At 44.5% G+C, this 17,269-nt stretch overlaps 1 protein-coding gene across 2 annotated transcripts in view; it reads left to right on the top strand.

Annotated features, from left to right (window-relative positions):
- Positions 1–5,064: 5,064 nt before the first annotated feature.
- ACO1 (aconitase 1) overlaps positions 5,065–17,269 on the top strand; it is a 64,562-nt gene continuing 52,357 nt past the window's right edge. The window contains exon 1 of one of the 2 annotated variants that reach the window (XM_032164206.2): positions 5,065–5,155. The gene's annotated coding sequence lies outside the window, so the exon portion shown is untranslated. The remainder of the gene's footprint in view (positions 5,156–17,269) is intronic. The other variant, XM_032164207.2, reaches the window with a different exon arrangement.

Raw genomic sequence — 17,269 nt, 5'->3', positions numbered from 1 at the left:
CTCTGATTTCCAACACTTCCATCCCCCAGAATGAGGACTCTCTTTACCCAGGTGTTCCTACATTACATGGCTGCAGCAGGGATCTCTGTACTATCACCAGGGAGAACAAGCCCTGGAAATACATGAATAAGGAATTCCAGACTATATGGTGATAGAACAAATCTTTTCTCTAGAACATTTAAGTCCCTCTTCTTTTCTGCAAAGAACAAATAATTTACAACTTCAGGGTATCTGATGATTTTGTTGCACAATGCTTAAAAGCACAAGCTATGGAGTGAGGCCAGCCTTCTCTGAAACCCCAGGATCACCATTTAAGTTTCATGACTGAAGCATGCTGTGTAACTACTCTGAATTTCAGTTTCCTCGTCTGTGAAACTATGGCGATAATAATGTTACCACCATCAAGAGGCGGTTGTGAAGATTTTTACTATTAGCTACATTGAGAGGAATGGTGCTTAACTGTAAGCAGCTGCCCAGAGGATTCTTGTTCCCTGGGAAGGCAGCTCAAGGATCAGGCCCTTAGGCAGTAATTAAGAGAGCATGAAAATTAAGCGTATAGCAGGTGTGGTGGGAAGAGGGCATAGGGGGAGAGCAGTTGGATATTTACCGGGAGCCAAGATGACGAGAAGACCGGCCTCTCCTTGTTAAGAATATAACTTTGGGTCAGGCGCGGTGGCTCACGCCTGTAATCCCAGCACTTTGGGAGGCCGAGGCGGGCGGATCACGAGGTCAGGAGATCGAGACCATCCTGGTTAACACGGTGAAACCCCGTCTCTACTAAAAATACAAAAAATTAGCCGGGCGCAGTGGCGGGCGCCTGTAGTCCCAGCTACTTGGGGGGCTGAGGCAGGAGAATGGCGTGAACCCAGGAGGCAGAGCTTGCAGTGAGCCGAGATTGCGCCACTGCACTCCGGGCTGGAAGAAAGAGCGAGACCCCGTCTCAAAAAAAAAAAAAAAAAAAAATATATATAACTTTGTTTTTAAGAGGAACAAGACATTTATTTCAAATTTTCTCTAGTATGAAGACATATATTCAGTGAAAAATTTAGGGATTCTAAAGTTCCCTCAAAGCATTCAGGAGGATCGTTTTATACTTCATTCATGGCCAGACAGATGTCTTCCCTCCGTGCCATGCTAGAGGACTCAGAACAGCACAAAGGCCAGCAGAGAGCAAAGGGTAAGCAATAGAAAGACACTGACAGTAAGTCAGTCAACAAACTTGTATTGAGCACCTACTATGCACCAGACTCCATGTCAGGGATGATGAACAAACTGACATGGGCTCCTGCCCTCATGGAATGTATATTTCTGGGTAACAGGTCCTTGGTGCCAATCTGGGGACATGCTACAGCAGAATCACCTATAGTAAAAATGTAGCGTATTCAGAATCTGAACACGGACCCCCACCCTGACCTAATGAATCAGACATTCTAGGAGGCAGAGGATACAGGAGGCTATATTTTTAATCAGTGCCCTCCGGTGAATCTGAGAAACACCAAGATTCGGAGAACTACCATTGCTGTTTCTCAAAGGATGGTCTTTTGACCACCTGCATCAAACTCAGCCTCCTAAGAGCACAACACAGGCGTGTGTGTTTTCAATGTACCCCAAGGTTTGAGAAACGTTATGCTAGACTGTCTTTCTCTTACACCTCTTCTTTCCTATTAAATGATATGTATGTGAAAGTGCAGTATAAGTTGCAAAGCATGATACAAAGTTAGTTGGGTATAGTTCCTAGGACCTTTCGATAAACTGAGGAAGTCCAGCATATACAAGTAACTGAAGTCAGCGTGGAATATAATGAGGCATTCCTCAGAGCTCAACAGGTCTCTGACAGAATCTCCATGGTTCTTCTTATAGCAGCAGAGCCTTCTAGCAGGTAAGGCTGCTAAATCAGTACTGTTACTTCAAATGAAGGTCCTTCTGCCTCTGCCCCCCATAGCAGAGCTGGGGTGCCTGAGCAGTTACATGCTTGGTGGCATCCTCTCTGAAGGTCCCTAGAGTATACGCCCTCAGCTGGGCCATTAGCAGTACCTTTTATATCGTGACAGAAATATTTGATAGGTGGACCCTGTGAGAGCATAGTAATATGCCATGGCAATATACCCCTTAAACATTTAGCTTTCTCAACATATCATGAAATACAAATTCAGGATGGGAGATTAGGATGAAGAAGAAACTAGATGGATAGGAGGGGAAAGACAGATGGTTAGAGAAGACACTAAATTCCCATTTTAGATGTGATGAATGACAGGCGCTGATATGGTTTGTAATCCCCACCTGTGGAGGGAAGGAGGTGATTGGATCATGGGGATGATTTTTATTATTAGCTATATTGAAAGAAACTGTAAGCAGCTGCCCAGAAGATTCTTGTTCCCTGGGAAGGCAGCTCAGGGATCAGGCCCTTAGGCAGTAATTAAGGCAGCACGAAAATTAAGTGTATAGCAGGTGTGGTGGGAAGAGGGCATCAGGGGAGAGCAGTTGGATATTTACCAGGAGCCAAGATGAGGCTAAGACCTGCCTCTCCTTGTTATGAATATAACTTTTTTTAAAAGAGGAAAAAAACATTTATTTCAAATTTTCTCTGGTATGAAGACATATATTCAGTGAAAAATTTAGGGATTCTAAAGTCCCCTCAAAGCATTCAGGAGGACCACTGTGCATTCAGAGGACACTCTCTTGCCTGCTGCCATGCAAGACATGCCTGCTTCCCCTTCTGCCATAATTGCAAGCTTCCTGAAGCCTCCCCAGCATGCAGAACTGTGAGCCAATTAAACCTCTTTCCCTATAAATTACCCAGACTCAGGGTTCTTCACAGCAGCATGAAAACAGTCTAATACAGGCACCTTTGGAATATCCAGGTGGGGTTGCCACATATGGCTGCAAATCAAGAGTGTGAAGGTCAGAAGGTTAAATAAGACCAATGACAGAGACATAGGAGGCTTCAGCGAGAAGTGGCAGGCAGTCTGCATAGTGAGAAAATAGATGAAGAAAAACTCAGCAAATAGAAAAACATATAAAGCAAGAGGAGAGAGTGTAGGGAAAGACCTTAAAAAAGAAGGACCAAAGAGGGAAGAGGTGACTCCTAAGAGCGGAGGGCTGAAAAGCCAAAAGGAGGTTAACATTTCAAGGAAAACGAATCGCCAGTGTCAAATACCACAGAGCAGTGAGTAAGGACAGGAACAGAGGACAGGCCCTGGGATTCACGATCTGCACGTCACTGGTGACAACGTCCAAGAACAACAGACTTGGGGGATGTGGAACTATTTCCTTCACGGTTGTGGCCAGCGTGCTTACTAATAAATCTCAATTCCCTTCATAGCTCTGATTTGATTGTTTTCTGCGAAGGATTCTCAGTTACACGGATATTATCACTGAACATTAGATACTTTGCTTTCCGAATGTCCGCCTCATTAAGAATAGAAATTTAGCTGGATGTGTCCTCATCGGACTTCCCCAGGCTTCTACTCACTCTCACCTTGCTCCTACTCTCCCTACCTCCCAACGGAACTGCAGCATGATTTTTCAGAGATTGTGCTGCACCTCTGCCATATGGTGGACATTCAAAGAAAATTTAATTACTAATGTGAATGGAAAGGATTTAGGAAGTGGGTGGGAAGACAGTCTCCTCTCGTATTTGAAATAGTTACTTCCCCTTTCAAAATAAATATAAGTACTTATATTTCAAAGTTAAATATAACTAGAAGATAGTTGTACCCTATAGTGCAGTATGACAGGGAAGGTGTAGGCTTTGGTGTCAAACCAACCTAAGGACTGAGTCTAAGCTGTTGCGCATTCCACACCTGCAGAGACGGGTAATATTCTTTACTTGTAGGGTGGTTGGAAAAGCTGAACTGAATAACATGTGGAAAGACCCGATCACAGGGCTTTGTGCAGAATAGGAGGGCAGTATGAGGTAGCAGGGGGGCTATTAATACTGGCTATTGTTTACTCATCCTGTAAGCTGCTTATTCAGAAAACTACAATAACTTTCCAAATAATTTGGGCAGGAAAACCTCACCACCTTTCATCTAGAAAGATCTAATCACTTCTTTGAACGCACGTTCACCCAAGAGGGCACAACTCCAACCAACATGAAAAGCAAGTCTTGTGAAAGCCCACTTGGTGCCATCTCCCAGTCTTTTCTCTGACTTCAGACCAGTGAACATCGTGCATTAGAAAGTGTTGTTGCCGGGCGCGGTGGCTCACGCCTGTAATCCCAGCACTTTGGGAGGCCAAGGCGGGCGGATCACGAGGTCAGGAGATCGAGACCATCCTGGCTAACACAGTGAAACCCCGTCTCTACTAAAAATACAAAAAATTAGCTGGGCGAGGTGGCGGGCGCCTGTAGTCCCAGCTACTCGGGAGGCTGAGGCAGGAGAATGGCGTGAACCCCCGAGGGGCGGAGCCTGCAGTGAGCTGAGATCGCGCCACTGCACTCCAGCCTGGGCGACAGCGAGACTCTGTCTCAAAAAAAAAAAAAAAAAGAAAGAAAATGTTGTTACATGTCCAAGGAAATCTACACATAGAACTTTTGCCACGGAAATGCTGAAGTCCTATTCTGACAGCGTGACTCCGATGTCCACTTGGCAGGCTTTGTGCAAAGAATTAAGGCGAGGGTGGAGAGGGTGGGTAGGGCGGGGACAGACAAAGTGAGAAGGGAGGCAGAGAAGTGACCACACGTACATGAAGCCTCTGCAGTTATGGCCAAATCATTTTTTTTTAAATAATTCCATTTCTTCCCCACCCTTTGGTCACTTCCTAACGCCGGCTGGGGAGTCACATGCTAAGCTCCAAAGTGAGCAACAGACACCCTCGTCCCAGGTCCCAGGCTGGCAGAAGCGGACCCGAGCGGAGGGCTCAGCCCTCCCACTTCCTGCGGAGGAGCCCTTCGCAACCCTCGCCTCCCGCCCCGGGCGAAGTCCTCCAGGCCCGCAGGGGCGCCCGCAGGCTCCGCCCCTTCTTCGGCTAGCTGCCCGCCCGTCCCGCCCCTGCTCCGCCCGTCCCGCCCCTGCTCCGCCCATCGCGCGGCGGCCCCTGGGGCGAGAGGGGGCGGAGCGTGGAGGGGGCAGCTAGAACGGCGCAGCGCACGGGAACGCGTCCCGCCGCTTGGGTCTGGTGCGCCGGTCGCGGGAGCCCCGCCGTGCAGTCAGAGGTGAGTACCGAAGTGGCCCGACCCACGTCTCCAGGCGGGAGCGCCGTCCACCCTGTATCCCTCGAGAGTCGGTGCGGGCCTTTACCGAGGTGCCCGAGGCAGTGGCGGCCCAGGGGACACAGAGGCGAGCTTGGGAAGGCTGAGAGGAGAATCGGGGACGTGTTTCTGGCGACTGACGTCTCTGCCCTGTCCCCAGTCTATGTCATGCCGGGGAGAGGGACCAGGGATTGGAAATGGCTTTCCTAGACCCTCTTAGCCTTGGCTGTGCGTGCTGTCCTGAAAGTCCTTGCCTAGGGTGTGCGGCCAGTACTGGGAGTCCTAACCCCGAGGGTGTGAGGCCCGCACTGGGAGTCCTCGCCCAGGCCCGGCTAGCTGGATAGGGAAACCCTTGCTAAAGTTGTGCAGGCAGATCCGGGAATCCACTCCAAGGGGTAAAGGGAAAATGGGACGAGGGGGAAGAGACCCTCCCGTGGGAGGCTTGAACACAGAGCCCCCCATGATAGATTGAGAGATCCAGAAAGGAGCTTGGGCTGCAGTTATGACCAAGTCATTTTTTTCCAGATTCAGCTAGCACATCATAATGGCATCTTCCTTCTTGCAACACACATAACTCTCTTCCCTGGGGGACAACCTCTAGGACAGAAGTCCCCAAACTTTTCTGGGACTCAGTACCCCTTTACACTCTTAAAAATTAGTATCTTAAGAAGCTTTTATGTGTTATATCTATCCGTATTTATATGAGTAAGACAGAAATTTGTACTATATTTAATAATTCATTTAAAAAGAATAGTGAACTAATTCTATCTTAACATTGCCTATTTTTATGAAAAAGAACTATATTTTCCAAAACAGAAAATTATTGAGAAGAGTGGCATTGTTTTACATTTTTGCAAATCTCTTTGATGTCAAGCATAATCGAAGACAGCTGGATTCTGATAGCTGCTTCTGCAGTCTGTTGCAATATCACATATCATGTAGCCTCTTGAGACCTGCACTGTATACTCCTGAAAATGTGTGAGTGGAAAAAAGCAAGTAATATTTTATTACTATGAAAATGGTTTTGACCTTGGAGATCCCTAGGAGTTCTCTGCACCACACTTTGAGGATGCTAGTGTAGGAAATGCTTCAGAGGCTTCGTTCACTGGGCCTGCTTCTTGTTTGTGATCCTTCCTCTGATTGGGAACACACACCACCTCGTGCCATGGACAGTATTAACCTCTGGTATCTGGAACCAAGTTTGATCTCACTTTGGAAACCATGTACTAGGTCCCTACGTGAGGCTGTGATGAACCTTGCCAACCTCCTGAAAAGTCAGCAAGGCTTCACACATGCCTTTGGTTGTTTCTGTGCCTGCAGAGCTGACCTGTCCATGCATCGGGATTACAACAGTGATGTGGCAAACAGGACCTGTGGGCTCAGAAAAGTGCCAATGGGGAGACCGTGCCAAGTGTGTAGGGGTTCCTGTGAGAGTTACCAAGTAGTCAGGAAGTTATTTCCAAAAGAACAAGGAGGCATGCTTTTGCCTTCCCTTGCACGTGTTCATTTCTGTTTGCAGTTGCATGGTTATTAGCCTTGAGTTTATTGGAATAATGATTCCCAGTCTTGACGTTCTTTCACTTTCCACTTTCAGAGGGTGTCACTCTGAGTGATGCTTCCTCAGCCCCTGTCAAAAAGCAGTTTCCACCATCCTGGAGTGTGGTAGGTGAGGTCCTTCATGGGACTCTTTCCTTAGCTTCGTGCCTTGTCAGAACAAGTTCAAGACAGATGTTACGTGTATATATATGGGAGGAAGAAATTTTCTAACTCCATCCTCCCTTTTGTTCCTTCATCCACAGAGCCTCTTGTACTCTGATGGATCAGTTTAAATGCTACCGCCGATACTTGAGAAACGTTGCATGCACGTGAGCATGTTGTGTGTGTTGCACAGTCCACAGGTGAGAAGGAGGAGAAGGAAATGGGATCTAAACTCTGAGCACCCGCTGTGTTCTTTGTATTACAAAATTCCACTTTGATGGTGGGGTCTCATTCCTTCATTCTTTCAGTAGATTTTTATTGGCCACCTATTTCTCATGTGTCCAGTTATGTGCTGGATGCCAGGAAAGTAGTGAGCACAAAAGATGCAGTCCCTGTCTTTCTGGCAATTACGGTCTGATAGCTTAGATAACTGCTGGTTAATTGAGATAGTCTATTGTCAGAGTGTGTACATGAAAGCTGCTCCTGTGTGAAGAGCAGTACCCCCTACCTAAAGTGTGCTTCAAAGGCATGTGCTGAAGACACCAGAGTCCCACACTGTGAAGATGATGATAAAAACCAACGTGTATCACCACGTGCCTGGCAAATAACTTCTTTGCCTTCTTTCCCCCACTCTTCCTTCTACATAGGAAGTAATTTCCTGTGAGGCAGCCAGACTCACAGGGAAATTACCTCCAACCTGGTGCCAGTCACTGGGCCAGCCTCGGGTTAAGACACCTTCTCTGGGTCTCAGTGTCTTTGACTTTAAAATGAAGAGTTAGGCCATTGATAGTAAGCATCCCAAGGAGCCAGTGGTTTCAGAGCTGGTTTATACTATCATTTGTGCGTATCTCTTCCTAACTCCGTGTTCAGTGGCAACACATTTTTTAGATTGAAATAAGCCATGGTGGGAATAGTTACACCATGGAAATCAGCAAATGCTACATCAGAGCTTTTTTTTCCTCCTGGAGTTCAAGTTGTTAAACCTTTGCCAGCTGACACTGCTATTGTCTGAGCCAAGATGCTTTTGGTTTGTTTTTTTAGTAGAAAACAGACTCTTAGGCCTAGACAAAGATCCTAGATATAGGGTGTATGATTCAAGTCCTCTAAAATTTTTGATAAGGAAAAAAATCTGTTTCATCATATTCTAAAATACAGATCAGCAAACTTTGTGTAAAGGGACAGGTAGTGAAATATTTTAGGCTTTTTGGGTTATGGTTATACAGTTTCTATTGCAGCTACTCAGCTCTGCTGTTGAAGCATGAAAGCGGCAATAGACAATATGCAAACAAACAAGTATGTCTGTGTTCCAGTCAAACTTGATTTACAAAAACAAGTGCTAGCCATAGTCTGCAGACTCCTGACCTAAACTATCAGAACAAGAACCATGTTTCAAAGAGATAGTTTTATGGAAAAGGAGTTCTTCAGGACTTTATGCGTGAATACCAGAAACTTGAGTCTCCAAGATGGATGTAGCGGGCAGTAGTAACTGTAGAGGACTTGGAATCAATCATAGAAGACTCCATAATAGGTTGTTTAAAGGAAGGCCAAGCGTGTTCAAGTTTTAAGGACAGAGCCACATATGGATCTTATTCCCACCTCCCTCCCTGGAGCCATCTCAGATGTTATGCTGGGATGGATGGACCTGCAGTCTAACCCGTTGTGTGAATTTTGCATATTATTATGCAAAAACTAGTAGTGTCTCTAAGAGCTATCTTGATTCCAGGGGCAGAGACAAAGGAAATGTTAAAAAGGATGGAAAGGCCCAGGCATGGTGGCTCATGCCTGTAATCCCAGCACTTTCAGAGTCCAGATCGCTTGAGTCCAGGAGTTCAAGACCAACCTGGGCAACATGGCAAAACCCCATCTCTACCAAAAATACAGAAAAAAAATAAAAGCCAGGTGTGGTGGCACATATCTGTAGTCCCAGCTACTTAGGAGGCAGAGGCAGGAAGATCACCTGAGAAGTCCAGGCTGCAGTGAGCCATGATTGCATCATGGCACTCCAGCCTGGGCAATAGAGTAAGACCCTGTCTCAAAAAAAAAAAAAAAATCCTCATTATATATGTATATGATACATTGTAGAGTACACTGTGTGTGTATATACCTGTGTGTATGCGTATTTGTACATCTATGTGTACATAAGTTGTGTGCATGTGTCATTACATATTCCATTCCATGTATTTAAAGTAGCATCATGAATGTTTAGAAGATAGACCAGTAGCCAGTTCTGGGCAGTGGAATGAGGTAGAAGGAAGCCAGATAACTTTCGTTACTTTTCATAATAACAGCTGTGTGCCTATCTTATAAGGGAGGATAGCCTGTAGCATTCATATATTGCTTTTACAATGTAGAAAACCTAAAATCCCAACAATCTATACTTTTGGAAGGAAAATAGAGTTATTTCTCTGATAGGAATGTTGTCACCATCCTCCTCCCCCAATTAAAAAAAAACTACTTTGTTATATCACAGCTCTGAACTTGTATATATAATATTAGTATATATTAAAATAATATTAAGAGAGAGCCTCTCAAGTCAAAACATTTTATTTAACAGTATTAATGTTTGACTCTTGTCCAGGGTTAGTAATACTAGGTCAAAGTGTTCCTTAGCAAGCTATTATGCAGCCTTTACACTGGTGTTACAAAATACTGTTGTATAGTTTTTAAACTAAAAAAGCATGTTACACAGAAGTATTTCCCTGTGATTCTGTATTTCTGAGGAGAGAAAGCATGTGCATATATGTACGAGTGTGCCCCTGCATGGACAAAGGCAGCGGATATGCCAAAACATTGAGTGCTTTTCTCTTGGTGATAGAGCACAGTTGCTTTTTAGATTTTCTTCACTTTAGCTTATCGGGGTTTTCACGCATGAATAAATATTACATTTGACATTACCAAAATCAACCCCTACAGTATGTTTACACATGGTATGTTGAGGACAGTTCTTCCATCTTTCTTAGACTGTCTTACCACCAGCTTACCTGGTGGCAGACCCCAGCTACTCTCTCCCAGTGAGAAATATGAGGAGTGTGAGGCATGGGGAACCGAAAAACAGGCACACTGACCATGGAGTCACATTGTGCTGTGTCTGCTTCCCCTGTAGAGTCTGTCTGACCTCAGCCCCGCCCTCTCACTTCAGTTGACTGGCACCATCAGCTGACCGTCTCCCTAGATCGACTGGCCTTCATTTCTTTTTTTTTTTTTTTTCATTTTCTCTATTTTTAATGGAAAATCTCAGACATACAAAGTGGAGAGGAGAGTATAAACCCTCAGCCTCAACGACTGTGAACACTGATAATTGGCCAATTTTGTTTCCTCTATACTTTTTTTTTTTTTTTGAGACAGAGTCTCACTGTCACACAGGCTAGAGTGCAGTGGTGTGACCTCAGCTCACTCCAACCTCCACCTCCCGGCTTCAAGTGATTCTTCTGTCTTAGCCTCAGAATAGCTGGAATTACAGGCGTGCACCACGACGCCCAGCCAATTTTTGTATTTTTAGTAGAGATGGGGTTTCACCATGTTGGCCAGGTTGGTCTCGAACTCCTTACTTCAGGTGATCCGCTCGCCTCAGCCTCCTGAAGTTCTGGGATTACAGGCGTGAGCCACTGCGCCTGGCCCCTCCCTTATACTTTTCTTCAACATCGCCTCTTTTTCCTTCTGGCAAGAGTTGGCATCTTCATTTGCAGCTGTATAAATTAACGAGAATCACTTATTAGGTCTTTTAGGAATAAGCATGTATTGACTGCTGTAGCAAAAATCTTAAAACTGTTCTGCCCTAATGTCAGCCATGCTGAACTGCTGAGCAGCCCCTGAACACTTGCTGTGCTATCCTGTTTCTCTACTTTGGTATTCGCTCTTTACTCTGCCTGTGCATCTGAATTCATCTTCCACTTCGTAGTTCTCTGTAAAGTCTTTCTTGGATCCCACTTGTAGCTGTCTCTTTCCTTTGACTTTTCTTATAACCCTCATCCTATTGTATTTGTGTGCTTATCTTAGTCTCCTTGTTAGATTGCAGTCTTCAAATAAGAGAAGGAATGTGTGCCTATCTTCTTTTCTTCTGTGGTATTTAGCAATGCATAATGCAAAGAAGATACTCAAGAAATACATGCTAAGATAATTTGAATTGATTAAGTTCACTGGAGAAAAATTTTGAGTATAAAAGAAATCCATCACATTAAAAGAAAAATTTTCAAATATGACCTAGGACCAAGAACATTTTCTTTCACCTGTTTGGATTTTAAAAGATTTTAAAGAATCATGGTGAAAAGAGTCTTAAATTTGAGCCATGAAAAGAGTCTTAAATTCGAGCCAATATAAAAAGATAGCTTTCTAAAAAGAAAATGTTTTTAATGATCTTTTGTCATTTTTTCACAAATATATCTGGAGCCTGTGGGTCTTCTCTGATCATAGAATGCATCCCCTCACCACCCCCCCCACCAGGAGAAAGACCTGAAAAAATAAAACTGAATAATATTGGGTCGCTTGTATGGGATAAGAGTGGTTCTTGACTATGTTTTAAATACTTGTTTTAAAATGTATATTTAAATTTTCAGTAAAAGAAACAGGCTACATTTAGAGCTTACCATAGGTAAGTCAATAGCAATCTCATGAATTATGGTCGCTCACAGGGATATAGTTCCCAGAATATGCAGTGCTTTCATGTGTTACCTCATTTAATTATCCCAGCAGCCCTTGTCATCTGGGCAAGGCAGTGCAGACAGACATGTTACCTAAAATCTGCAAAGAAGTAAACTGAGGTTTAAGAATATAGAAGAAATCTTGTCCTCAGCAGCAAGTGGCAGAGACTGACTTTAAGAATCAATTGGAAACCAAGAGAGTCTTTGGGATTAGATGTTGCAAATATGTGAAGACGCAAAAGCATCTAAGTATGTCTTTGGGAGACAGAACAGGTTCTTGTGCCCCTTAATGCCATAGACCTATTGAAACGATATCACACTCTCTGAGCCAGTTGTTCCTCAGATTCCTCATGTTCTGCTGTTATCTTTGGTATTAAAAATTAATCCACCTTAGATGAATTAGTAAGGCTGTTTGTACATGAGTGCTGGTGTGGTTCTCTCTCATTCTCTTGTCTTGATCTAAGGAGAACCCTGGGCAAGCCCATCTTTGGATAGTGTAACTTGTCTGGGCCACTGCTCATGAAACAGACATGTATGGAGCACTTAATCAACATCCTTGTCATCCTTTCTTTAACTGCTATTGTGGAATTACATAGCAAGTTGCACGTTGTGGCATAGTTCGTGAAGAAGAGGTGTCAGTCTAGGAAAGTATCCTCCTACATGATTACCAGGTTTGAATTTTTGGTTGAGAACAGGTAAGATAAATAAGCCATTGCCAAGAATCTGCTATGTGCAAGAGCTATGCTGGGTGGACATTTGAAAGGTACAACTTTGTATTAATGGCAGAATCAAAAGTAGCCTCAGGATTGGTTTTAAGGATGTTATGTTTCATAAACTCTTATTTTCTTAGATAAGAAATCAGTCTCCTAAGTGCTGATAATGCCTATATTATTTACATCAACCCATTCTTTAAAAGTTATCTATCATACAAATTTTGCCAAAATCAAGGATGTTTTAGGGAACATGAGGTTTATCATCTCGTCCCCATATATGTGCTTTAGAGCTTGGAGATGGTTTTAAAATGATATATTTTTTTAATGCATTTGGTTTTTTGGATCTTAATACGTTAAATGACTGTAAAATGATATCACTTGTGTGGCCTATTGGGAGGAGCATGGTGCAAGAGAGTTGGTCCTGACATCAGGAGCCTGAGTTTGACTCCCAGTTTGGTCACTTACCAGCCATGAGACCATGGCAAGATACTTAGCTCCTCAGATCCTGTCTTCTCTCATGTGAAATGGGATGGTGATGCCCTTGTCACAGGGTTGCCAAGGATCTGCATTAGAGGAATTGGATTAGATGCCTGGCACCCCACAGGCACTCAGTACATGTCTCCAGGCTGCTGAGCTTCTGGATGACCTGGCACTCATGGGATAATGCCTGAACATTGCTGCTGTTCTTCCCAGCTTCTGTCCCAGTCCAACCTGCTAAGCTCCAGGCCCATATATGGCCCTGCCCGCTGGAGATCTTATCCCAGATCCACCGTGTCTAAAATCAACATCCCAGTTCCCATCTTGTTCATTGGCTCTGCCAGTTTGCCCAAATGAGAAACACAGAAGCTATTCAAGACCTATCTCTTTTCCTTACCTACCCCAGCCCATCCTGCTTTCATAACTGTTGGGGGAAGTCAGGGACCCCGAACGGAGGGACTGGCTGAAGCCATGGCAGAAGAACATAAATTGTGAAGATTTCATGGACATTTATTAGTTCCCCAAATTAATACTTTTATAATTTCTTACGCCTGTCTTTACTGCAATCTCTGAACGTAAATTGTGAAGATTTCATGGACACTTATCACTTCCCTAATCAATACCCTTGTGATTTCCTATGCCTGTCTTTACTTTAATCTCTTAATCCCATCATCTTCATAAGCTGAGGAGGATGTATGTCACCTCAGGACCCTGCAATGATTGTGTTAACTGCACAAATTGTTTGTAGAGCATGTGTGTTTGAACAATATGAAATCTGGGCACCTTGAAAAAAGAACAGGATTAACAGCAATGTTCAAGGAACAAGAGAGATAACCTTAAACTCTGACTGCGGGTGAGCCAGGGGAACAGAGCCATATTTCTCTTCTTTCAAAAGCAAATGGGAGAAATAGCGCTGAATTGTTTTTCTCAGCAAGGAACATCCCTGAGAAAGAGAATGTGTCCCTGAGGGTAGGCCTCTAAAATGGCCGCTTTGGGGGCAGCTGTCTTTTACAGTCACAGCTGTAGGGATGAAATAAGCTCCAGTCTCCAGTAGCGATCCCAGGCTTATTAGGATGAGGAAATTCCCACCTAATAAATTTTGGTCAGACTGGTTGTCTGCTTTCAAACCCTGTCTCCTGATAAGATGTTATCGATGACAATGTGTGCCCAAAACTTCATTAGCAATTTTAATTTCGCCCCGGTCCTATGGTCCTGTGATCTCGCCCTGCCTCCATTTACCTTGTGATATCTTACTACCTTGTGAAGCATGTGATGTCTGTGACCCACACCCTACTTGTACACTCCCTCCTCTTTTGAAAATCACTAATAAAAACTTGCTGGTTTTATGGCTCAGGGGGCATCACAGAACCTGCCAACATGTGATGTCTCCAGCTTTAAAATTTCTCTCTTTTATACTCTTTCCCTTTATTTCTCAGACCAGCAGACACTTGGGGAAAATAGAAAAGAACCTACGTGAAATATCGGGGTGAATTTCGCCCAATACATAACTCTCCCTGGATTTGTTCCCTCCTGTACCTCCTCATTGCCTTGTCTTGTTGACTGTAATAACACTGTAACCTGCCTCCCTGACACCAGTCTGGCAGCCTTTCCCTGAGTCAGTCTATACCCCTACCAGAATGATCTCTGAAAATCAAATCTGGTCTTAAAAATTGCAGCTCAGAATCCTTTAATGGTGCCTCCTTACCTTTGGTAAAAATTCAAACTTTGCAGCAACCTGGATTGCTCCATCCGTTGTTTCTTAGCTCTCCCCAACATGTACCCTGTACTTTATCCATGTGCAACACTTTATGATTCCCACAGTGTCACACTTTTGTGCCTTTAATGTATTGTTTCATCTGCCAGCTTATTCTTTCAGTGACTCCCTACCTCTGTGTAATTCTGGAAGGCTTGTGCATGGTGTCACCCGTCCCTAGAGTCCTTTCTCTCCCCCCTCCGATGCTCTGATGCTGGATTAGGTGCTTTTCCCTGATGGTTCTTTATCAGCCTTCATCCACCACACCTGTAGCATGGGCTGCATGATGTTCTGATTTCTCCTACACAGTCTCCATTCTCAGTCTGAGCGTCTGAAGGAGGATGGGGACTTTATCCCTTCATCCCAGGTCTGTAAATGTCATGTGTATGAATGAATCCACACCAGTCCCTTCCCATAGACAACGTAGAAAGGCCCAGTTCCCAGAAGTATCAGGGTCTAATGCTGCTTTAGTATTTGTCACTCCTTCAACCCAATGAAATAGAGCAGCCATGCCATTGTGGGAGTCACTGGGATGGAACCAGCTGCTTCAGAGCTAGGCTCTGGAGTCTGATGGACTTGGGTTTGCATTCCAGTTCCCTCTCTCAGCACGCCTGCATCTGGCTTCAGTTTTGAAGCTCCTAACGTCCTTCTATCCTGCTGTGGGGAAGGAATGTGCTGGTCAGAAACAGGGGCATCAGGTCCTCCTGACAGTTGCCTTTCTTAGGTAAAATCAGTAAATATATGGGTTTACATATTGAGCTCTGATAATTCTATTAGCATGAGTCATAATCCCTGAGTTCAGTCAGCCCTGATGAGACCAGGTTGGTGAGGTGGGTGGGGATAGTTGGCCCCAGACACTTGGTGAATTCAGAGGTAAAGATGGCCCTATAAGACCTCTGGCAGCCAGACACCCAATCTCTTGTGGTGACGGCCTTTCTTTCTAATTCCTAATTCCTAAAGTTCAAGTTAGAAAAGTTCATTGCCATGATCTGCAAAATGAGTTCAGGAGCCTGAGGAAATCATGCTGCTTTCTTAAAGATTGGATCACAACTGGACCTGCTTTGTAATACTTTTTTTGAAAGTACAGCTGTCTTCACCCAGTACTTCTCCCCCTCTTAAAACATAAATGCAGGCTGGGTGCGGTGGCTCACACCTATAACCCTAGCAATTTGGGAGACCGAGATGGGTGGATCACTTGAGGTCAGAAGTTTGAGACCAGCCTGGCCAACGTGGGGAAACCCCGTCTCTACTAAAAATACAAAAATTAGCCGGGCGTGATGGTGGGCACCTGTAATGCCAGCAACTCCGGAGGCTGAGGCCAGAGAATCACTTGAACCTGGGAGGCAGAGGTTGCAGTGAGCCGAGATTGCACCACTGCATTCCAGCCTGGGTGACAGAGTGAGACCCTGTCTCAAAAGAACAAACCAAAAAACCAAAAAACTTAGATGCAGTAGGGCTTAGTTGGGGTCTCTGCAGGTGTCGTGTACTACACCACACTGGTGACCATGGGGAGCTGCAGGGTAGGGGGCCCACATTCTGAGAAGGGGCTGAGGGAAGACCTCAAGGAGGAGAGGATGAGGTCAGGCTCAGTGCTGGGTCAGATGCCGGGTTCTCAGGACAATGCCCCCACTTCTTCCTTTACTTTCTTGCCAAATGTTTCATGACCCCTTGGTGACTTTCTTTCTCAGCCTGTCTCTGGAATTTATAATGTCGAAGTTCACCAAGACTTTTTACAAAACTCTGCTTATATTGGCCCACAGTGACACTAAAAAGTAAAAGTGAATATTTCTGTGAGTTTGTGCTGCTGCAACTAATTTAAAACGAGCTTAGAGGATGCATTAAGTCTTTCTCTTTGAGAGCTGCATGTGATGTTCTGCCCCCTCTTGGCCAGTGAGCCCAGAACTAGGGGAGCCCTCAAGAGGCAGGGGCTGCCTGGTCAGGCATTGTTATAGCGTGGCCCTGGTTCCCTAAGTCCTGTGGTTTTTGGCAGTGGCTGTGCACATCTGCTGAGTGAGTCATGATCATTTTTGTGATACATCCTGAGAATTTCCAGTGTTACTTAATAATGAAATTCAGGGAAACAGGGTTAGACTTCAGGAAGTAACTACTTTTCAAGTGCAATCTAATATTTTCATATATGAGTTAATTTCTTATCAAACTGTAACCAATTTTTGATGTTGGAAGTCTACAGTCTAAACCAGATGTACAGTTAGGGCTTTGTAGTTTGTCTTTATCAAAGTCCCTACTGTGGCCACTTTATCACTGTCTTTATCAAAGTCCTCACAGTAGGGACTTTGATAAACTACGGACACCTAGCTGTACACCTGGCTTACAGTGTAGATTTACAACATCAGAATTGGCTAAAGAGCCTCATGTGGTCTGGCCCCTACTACCTCTTGCCTTTTCTGTCTTCCCCTTTTTTGCCTTCACTCACCTTGGTCTCCTTGGCCTTCCTTAGACCCACCAGGCATGCCACCACCTCAGGGCCTTTGCACGTGAGCTTACCCCTCCCTGGATTGCACAGTGGCTGAACATCAGTGAGGCCTTCTTTGATCACTGAGACTCCCCACAGCCCCTGTACTTTCTACTGCTTTTTCCCTGCTTTATCAATAGAATGGGTCACCATCTGACATTCTGTTTGTATATTTATTTATTTGTTTATTCTGTCTCCTTCCATTAAAATGGAAGTACTATGAGGGCAGGGACTCTGTCTCTGTTGTTCCCTGATGTATCCCCAGGACCTAAAACAGTTCCTGGCACATAATAGACAGTTAACATAAATGTGAATGAATGAATCATT

Source organism: Hylobates moloch, unplaced genomic scaffold (genome assembly GCF_009828535.3).
Source record: "Hylobates moloch isolate HMO894 unplaced genomic scaffold, HMol_V3 SCAFFOLD_10, whole genome shotgun sequence".
Lineage (NCBI taxonomy): Eukaryota > Metazoa > Chordata > Mammalia > Primates > Hylobatidae > Hylobates > Hylobates moloch.
The sequence above is the reverse complement of the archived record's forward strand: the minus strand, read 5'-3'. Positions and strand labels throughout refer to the sequence as shown.